General features: G+C 35.9%; 1 pseudogene; it reads left to right on the forward strand.

Moving 5' to 3' along the window:
* Positions 1-1,134: 1,134 nt before the first annotated feature.
* Positions 1,135-1,670, forward strand: LOC114701545 (annotated as a pseudogene).
* Positions 1,671-9,257: the final 7,587 nt, after the last annotated feature.

Here is a 9,257-nt window from a genome sequence, read left to right on the forward strand (position 1 = left end):
ATGGCTGTGTAATATTAATGTAGTCAGTAGGTTCTGTACTAAGTACATACCAGGCACAGTTATTAGTATACTTAGTCAATACCATAAAGTTACTATGTTTCCATCGTGAAATGTTGACAGGACTCCTCTGAATAATTAACTCAATTTCACACCATCCTTAATGGTGCTTCTCACTACCTGGTATAAATAGTTAATTGTTTAGGTGTTTTTATTGGGTGGTATTCACAATAGTGGAGATTGTCCAATTTAGTTCTATTTTTTCTATTCTTGTTTGACTGAATTTACTACTGACTAGACAGAGAGGCCAGAATTTTATTCTCAAAATGTACTTATTTCCCTCCCATAACACTTAGCTTAATAGGTTTTTCTAATAAAATATAAAATTTGTTTCCTATCTCTAGTAAGACCAATTAAAGACTTATCCCAAAAGTGTTTAAATGGTATTTTTTGATAATGTTTAAAATATTTGACATTGAAACCTACCTATTTGAGTGTATGTAAATCATAAGTTTCTCCCCCTAAGAGTAATAGTGTGCACCAGTTTCTACAGCAGTAAAAACGCAATGATAGTCCCAAGTAGTATGATTAAAATGCCTTAATCTGTAAAATCTAGATAAAATGTTTAATGCCAGATAATGATGGCATTGTTGTTCTAAATTGTGCTGCCATATCAATAAACAGTTCTATTCCTGGCAACGTAAATTATCGGTAAGAACTCCTATCTAGCCGTGCAATATCTAAAATTAGTCTTAATTGGAGTAAAGCAAAGAAGTCAAATCTAATCTGGAATAGGTAAAAAGAAATAAAGAAATGAGAAAGGAAGGAAGGAACAAAGGAAGGGAGGGAGGAAGGAAAAAAGGAAGGATGGAAGGAAGGAAAAAAGGAAGGATGGAATTAAGGAAGGAAGGAAGGAAGGAAGGAAGGAAGGAAGGAAGGAAGGAAGGAAGGAAGGAAGGAAGGAAGGAAGGAAGGAAGGAAGGAAAAGAAAACCTTTACCTTTAACCCAGGGAAATCAAAGAATCTGTTTGGATTATCTTAGCACAGTGGATCTGTATTGTGTTTAAGAACATTTTCAAGGCATCCCGGCATGTGTGGGCCTTATCTCAACTGGTATGCCTGAGACCCCCTGAGCGTGAACCCTAGTCCCCCATGCGGCCCCATTTCCACTCCGACAAGAGGAAAGAGACGATCATGAACCAGGAGAAACTGGCCAAACTTCAGGACCAAGTGCGCATTGGTGGAAAAGGAACTGCTCACAGAAAGAAGAAGGTGGTTCACAGAACAGCCACAGCAGATGATAAAAAACTGCAGTTCTCCTTAAAGAAGTTAGGAGTGAACGATATCTCTGGTATGGAAGAGGTGAACATGTTTACAAACCAAGGAACAGTGGTCCATTTTAACAACCCTAAAGCTCAGGCGTCTCTGGCAGCAAATACATTCACCATTACAGGGCACGCTGAGACAAAGCAGCTGACAGAAATGCTTCCCAGCATCCTAAACCAGCTCGGAGCAGACAGTCTGACTAGTTTAAGGTGACTGGCTGAAGCTCTGCCCAAACAATCTGTGGATGGAAAAGCACCACTTGCTACTGGAGAGGATGATGATGATGAAGTCCCAGATCTGGTGGAGAATTTTGATGAGGCATCTAAGAACAAGGCAAACTAAACTGAAGCAACTTCTGAAGACGGTGACACTTGCAGAAGTTACAGGAGCTGCTATTTTATATCATAATTCCTTTTTAAAATTCTCTTGTTTATGGATCTGATAAAATCTAGATCGCGAATATTTTTAAGCCCAAGCCCCTTGGACACTGCACCTCTTTCAGTTTTTGCTTAAACACAATTCATTCTTTGAAGCAAATTAAGCTGAAGAAGCCTGGGAATAAAGTTTTGAAAAGGGTTAATAAAATTCTTTGCCTAGTAAAAAAAATATATTTTCAAAGATTCATGTTTTACTTACAACTACTATGAAAGACAAAACCCAGTGAGCTGGAAATGAAGAATTTCAATCTGAGCTCCAGAGGTGACAGCACTAATGGTAAGAGCTACCTAGGTCTTTTTTCTCATCTGTCTGATCAGCAGGTAGATCTAGAAAGCATCAATACATATCATTAAGTGATTTTGTAGCATCTCTTACATGAGAGAATGAAGGCCCCAAACAACATGTCATCTGATAAACACAAACACACACACACAAACACACACACACACACACACACACACACACTGGCTTTCAGAAGCTTTGCTGTTTTTGTTTCTTTTATGAAGAAGAAAAGCTATGAGGATTAAAGTATTTCCAAGCTGCTGTCATTGTTGGTATTGGTCCTTCACAGGCTACTCCTTTAGTGAACTCTGTGGCAGATATGTAATGATGCAACCATGTAATATTTGTCAGAGGTAATGAAGAAAAAAAACCATTTAATCTCAAAGCCACAAAAAAAGGGAATGATTTAATTCTTGACCAAGTTTTTTTTTAAAAAAAGTAACTTTAAAATGTATTCTTTATATCCTCAAAATTTAGATTGAAGAAAATCTGAGACATTTTTTAACACTATTATGACTTCAACCAAATACATGAATGTGGGATGACTCATCCCTAACAGACTTGATGGACAGCTGGCCCAAACAAGTAAAAAAGATACTTTCTGAGAGCCCTCCTGGATCTGCCTAAGGGCTTTAGCAACAGCAGCTGAAACATGATCTGGAGATGACATGGACCAATAAGAGGCAGCCATATCACACCAGCAGATGCAGATTCATCACACCTACCCCCAGGATGGGGTGGAAGGTATATAAGGCTTTCCTCTTCCTGAATAAACTGAGCTTGTTGTTTTGAATTTATAGATGGGTTGCAATAGGCATGACTTATCATCTGTACCATAAATAGACTAATTTCTTTTCTATCTTGTTTTTCCTAAAGATGATAGAATTCGTTCCTGATTTCTCATGTAATTATTATTTCTGACAATCATCCATAAACTCTTTCCTTAACTGCAACCTCATGTTTCTTCTTTCTGCTTCTAAAGTAAAGCAATCAGAACAAATAAAGCAAACCTAAATAAAAACAAAAAAGTATAGAAATATTTAAACTAAGAGTTTAGAAGGAAAAAGTACTAGCCTGTTAAGGACTTTGACTGCATCCACAACATTGGTTTAAATTGGTCAGTAATTTTAGAACTATTTGCACATTTTTAAGCCACATGCTGGTTAGATGAACCACTCCGAAAAAATAAGCTTTGCTTCAGCTAAGTGTGTCTATAAATGTTACAGTTGTTTATTGCCTGTGGACTTGATATTAAAATGAAATAAGAACATTCCGGTTCATATTACTCAAGTGCTGGATTATCTAAACTTGAATAGACTAAGACAATATATTTTTTAATAAAAGGTCAGACAATCACTTAGGATCACCAGCCATTACAAAAATAATGGACAGTAGAATGAAAAGGAATTTAAGAGCTCTCAAACTAAATGCCAAAACCACTTTTCAATGCTGCAACTTATGAATCAATGAAATTTAGTAACCAAAATGTATAAAATTTCTCATAATAGCTTAGATCTGAGGCCCTGACAAAATGACGTGGTCTCTATTCTTTCTGTTCACTTTTTCTCTCTTTCTCTGTCTGTCTCTTTCCTCTGCCACCCCCATGTTTGTTTCTCTGCATGTGTGTGTTCATGTGTGAACAAATCTGGATTCTGCATATAAGAGAAAGCAGAAATAATTGTCTTTCTGATCTGGCTTATTTCTAGAAGGTTAGTAGGTGATCTTCAAAGTGCTCACATGTAAGCCAAATATCACATTCTAGTGCAGACTGTGGTCTCTTCTGTAAATATCTTGACTCAACTTTCTAAAGACTTATTTTATGTCTGTTTCTTGAGCAACATGTCAAAAGTTAAGAATTGATATATTTTCTAACTTCTAAGAATTAATATATTTTTTATTGAAATTGAGTTTCTCTTGTCTTTCTTAAGTAATTAAACAACTAAATCAAAGCATCTCATTTGATGTTATCCATGTCCAAGTCCTTTGAATTTGTGGCAATTTTTGTTTTCTTCTCATTTGCTCTCAACTTTATTATTATATATCGTCTAATTCCCAGGGTGTTATTTTTTCCCTTGTGTGCTGCCAATCCTTATTTTCTCATAAATCATTACAAAAAAACTGTCTACTGCTTTTCAGATTCAATTTATATTAAATGAGCTTAGTAAACTAATTATCCTCTACTATACCTTTACTGACAACATGTAAATGTTCAATGATATAAAGGGAAACAAGAACAAATGGGAGAAAATGGAAGATTATCAAGTACTCAAATAAAATTTAGAGAACAGAAAGTTACCTGATTTAAAAATAAAACTTACGCCGGGTAGTGGTGACGCATGCCTTTAATCCCAGCACTCGGGAGGCAGAGCCAGGCTCTGTGAGTTCGAGGCCAGCCTGGTCTACAGAGCGAGCTCCAGGACAGGCACCAAAACTATACAGAGAAACCCTGTCTCAAAAAAACAAAAACAAAACAAAACAAAAAACCAAACCAATTATAATAATAATAAATAAAATAAAATAAAATTTACACAGTCTTGGATTATGGAAGGGTATTCTTTTATGGAAGGGTATTCTTACATAAGAAAATATTAAGAGATTTTCAGAGCATATAGCGCAACTATTGATTATGCAAAATGAAACAGAATAGGAACAATGATTTGTGAACAATACAACATGGGGATCAGTAGTGTGTGTGTGTGTGTGTGTGTGTGTGTGTGTGTGTGTGTGTGTGTGTGGACTCTCAATAAAAGCCTAAGATGGTAGAAAAAAAACCTATGGAAATGCTACCAAATATTCTGGATTTGGGACACTGTCAGCAGATAGTTGCACTAACTTCAGTGAGTTACAAATACATCAGAAAGACAAACAAATGCCCACAGCACATCATAATAAAATTTCAGAACAGCCATACACAAATAAAATCTTAAAATTAGCCCAAATTTTCTGCCCTGGACTTTTCCCCAAAATAATAGGCAGGAAGTAGTTTTGCATTATTAATCTGAAACATGATGACATTGAGGTGATGGAAGTACCAAACACTTGGCATTAGGGAGAATAAGAGCATGCCATAAAGTAGGTGACTGGCAAATATATAAGAATGTGAATCCTGTTGTTGCAGATAAAAAGATAAAAGAAATAACTCAGTTTTCAAAGATTGTGCTGCAATCAAATCAAAAGCAAAATTGATTTATTGTACATTAGAGTACCCCCAAATCCTTTCTAACTTTAAATAGGAAAGAAAATTAATTGCATTGCTTTAGGTTTCATTCATATTTCTCCTGTCTCACCAAGCATTTTCAAATCTAAATTTCAAATAATTGATAAAGGAAACGTGATCTGAAAAGTTGTCATTTTTCACCGATAAAAACACATATTTCTATAGTTTATAGTTATCAATTAACCTGACCATAAGGGAGACCAGCAGAGTCAAGTATGTGAAGCATTAGTCAATAAAGTAGACTTTACTTTCCAAGGAAGTGCCCTGCTGTACTCCAGAAGTCAGCTGGTTGGGTAGGATTATTTCATATCAAGGATCCTTTCCATAGAACTATTTCTTGGAGGATCTTTTCCACATGCTCATAATTTCATATACTGACTGTGTGAAAGCAGGAACAAGCTTTTCTTTATATACTTGCTTTTGTTGAAGATGGGAAAAAAGCAAAACAGAACAAAACAAACAAATAAACAAACAAAAACCTCAGAAATCACAGGAATGCAATCAAACTGCTCCCTGTCACAAAACTGTGACAAAACTAAGATAAGAATTTGAGAACTGGCCTGTGGAAAGCACAGTATGTCTCAGGAGCAAACCAGCAGTCCAGATACCAGTTTAAGACAAAAAGTAATTTCACTTCAGAAATAATTTGTTCCTAAGGATAGGAATGTAGCCTGCTCAGTATTGAGTGATGAATCTGCACTTCCAGTCTGGAGTTCTAGAACCCCTCCCTTCAGAGGAGGCAAAAATCAAAAGTTTGTGCAAGATCAAATATCTCCCCTAGCATAGCCAGGAAATTCTGTGTGAGTTTGGCAGGGGGGGATGTGTGTGTGTGGGTGGGGGGGGGCTGTCATATACCTTGATATCTTTCTGGAATTCATCCCAGTGATCCTTTGGTTTTTTACATCAGGAGTTGTTCTTAGGCAGTTCTAAACTGTGTTTTAGGTGTCTATTCACTATGAAAGAATTCTTTACAACCTTCCCTTAACCAGCTTCTTTTATCCATCATTAAAATTATGGCATGTTTGACCTTTAGTTCTTGTTGAATAAGTAATTATCTCTTGATATTTGTTTAACATGATTTAAGTTATTCAACTTCATTCTAAAGTCTCAATAAATGAAGCATATTTTGCCACCTAATGACAAATATGCAATGAATAGAAGCTTTCTGTCACTTTTAGAAGTATAATGGTCTCAGAGAATTTCTGCATCTATTCATATGTGTGTGTGTGTGTATTTACCATAGCATACTTTATATTTTCTTCTATAAGAAATTCATACCACACTGATATTTAACATAAGTTTACATAGTAAGCACTAAAACCATTCAGCATCTTTGTAGCACAGTTTCTTCTGGTGGATTTTAAATTGTTAACCACACACAGTTAATTCTATGGTTTTATTTGGAAATGTTTTTCGTTTCATATCTTCAATTTTTTTCTTTTACAAAATTATATTTCTGTCTTTTTTTACTATGATAAATGAAGCAGAAATCTGGGTATTTATTTTTAGTGGTATGTTAGGAAAGAAAATTATAGTGCAAGTCCAGAAATAGGAGTTGTTTAAATTACAAGGCCTATGTTTGCCATGAGGATAAATTTATATACTTTAAATTTCATGCAGTTTGATAGCAGCTACATTCTTTACTGTGGAGGGATATACCAGTGATAAAATTTAGTCAACTTGAAGTTTTATGGGACATGTAACTGACTTCACTTTTTGTGGGGATATTAAAATGATTCAATATTGTCTTGAGCTATATATTATTCCACCCCAGCTGTATCTGACATTTTAGACTGATGGTTGAGCTTCGTGAGCTCAGCTCTCAACAGGTATTTCCATTTCAAAACTAGAATTCTATGTGATTACATGACCCAGTGTTTAATGTTCTGGACATTTATTTTCATAACTTGAAATTTGAAAAATTTATTCCTAAATCTTAAAATTACATATACAAACAACATAATGGCCTTATATGTGTACTTTTTTGTTTGGTTCTTTTTGATTTTTTGGGGTTTTTTTTTTGAGACAGGGTTCCTCTGTGTAGCTTTGTGCCTTTCCTGGAACTCGCTTTGGAGACCAGGCTGGCCTAGAACTCACAGAGATCCACCTGCCTCTGCCTCCCGAGTGCTGGGATTAAAGGCGTGTACCACCACCACCCGCCTTATACTTTTTAAATATAATGACAATCACAGTTATAGTGGTATCAAAAATAATACTAATGATAGTAGCTGTGGTAATAATGATAATTAGAACTCATATATACAAATATTGCTTTGCAGGGACAAAGCACATTGCATAAATTTTAATAAGTCATGTAATAAGCACATAAGTAGACAGTACAATGATGCCTAGATTTTTTTTTTGCATGACAGGGTTCCTCTGTGGGGCCCTGGATATCCTGGAGCTCACTTTGTAGACCAAGCTGGCCATGAACTCACAAAGATCCACCTGCCTCTGCCTCCCAAGTATTGGGACTAAAGGTGTGTGCCACCACACCTGGCAGAAAACAGGACTTTAAATATTTTCTTCATTAAATTTATTTAGCAAATAGATATTTTATAATTCTATCCAAACTTTTCAGGTTCTGAAACTGAGCCTTTTATCTTATGCTAATAAGTTTGACGTGAGTTCTAATATATATTATTTGTATACATTAAGTAAAAGTACAGTGTGAAGTTTTGATTTATTTATACACTGGATAGAAATCAATTCAAGATAATTTGTGTACATGTCAAATTTATTTGTGTGTGTGTGTGTATATGAAGGTATGTGTGCATATAAGATAGAGGACAACTCTAGTGGCATTGTGACAGTATGAATAAGAAATTACCCCAATAGGCTCAGGTATTTGAATACTTAGTTTTCAGTTGGTGGCATTATTTGGAGAGGTTTAGAAGGTGCAGCCTTGCTAGAGGAAGTATATCACTGGCGGAAGGCTTTGAGATATGATCTCTTCCTATTTCCAGTTTGCTCTTTCTATTTCATGACTGTAGTAGAGATACAATCTCTCAGCTTCCTACTTCTGCCAGCATGCCTGCTACTTACTATCACACCTGCCCATCATGACTGATGCTTATCCCTCTGAAACTATAGCCAAATCCAATCTTTCTGCTATAAGTCACTTTCATACCTGATGTTTTATTGTGGCAACAGAAAAGTAACTAATATACCATACAACTTGCCTTATTTTTCTTTTTTTTTTTTTTTTTTTTTTTGGTTTTTTTGAGACCGGCTCTTGCCTTATTTTTCAAACAGGGTTTCTGACTGGCCTGGAGATTGCCTGTGGTTTAGACAGCCTGGTCAGTGAGCCCCAAGTATCCAACTATCTGTACCTCCCCAACACTGGGTTACAAACATGGCAGCACCATAATAGACTATTTTACCGCCGGGCGGTGGTGGCGCACGCCTTTAATCCCAGCACTCGGGAGGCAGAGGCAGGCGGATCTCTGTGAGTTCGAGGCCAGCCTGGGCTACCAAGTGAGTCTCAGGAAAGGCGCAAAGCTACACAGAGAAACCCTGTCTCGAAAAACCAAAAAAAAAAAAAAAAAAAAAAAAAAAAAAAAGAATAGACTATTTTACATGGGGGCTTTGGGTACCTAACTCAGGTCCTCACGTTTACAGTGCAATCACTTTACCAACTTATCCATCTTCCTAGCCTATCTAAAACCTTAACATTTCTTTATGGTGAATACATGTAGGCTATTCTCTATTTTGATATATACAGTACATTATTGTTTACTATACTCAACATTATATGCCATAAGATATCAGAACATTACTTCCATCAAACAATACCATTATATGAGTGTGTGTGTGCGCACACTTGCTTGCATGTGTGTAAATTGGCCTGTCTCATAGTCTTTGCTTTATCTATATGATTCTACTTACAAATGAAATCATGTTGTTAGTGTCTGATATCTCTGACTTTACATAATGTCTTCCAGGCTCACCTATGTTGTTGCTAATTATAGCATCATATTTTTTATTGAATCCATTA

The sequence above is a fragment of the Peromyscus leucopus genome, chromosome X, assembly GCF_004664715.2.
Source record: "Peromyscus leucopus breed LL Stock chromosome X, UCI_PerLeu_2.1, whole genome shotgun sequence".
NCBI classification, from domain to species: Eukaryota; Metazoa; Chordata; class Mammalia; order Rodentia; family Cricetidae; genus Peromyscus; species Peromyscus leucopus.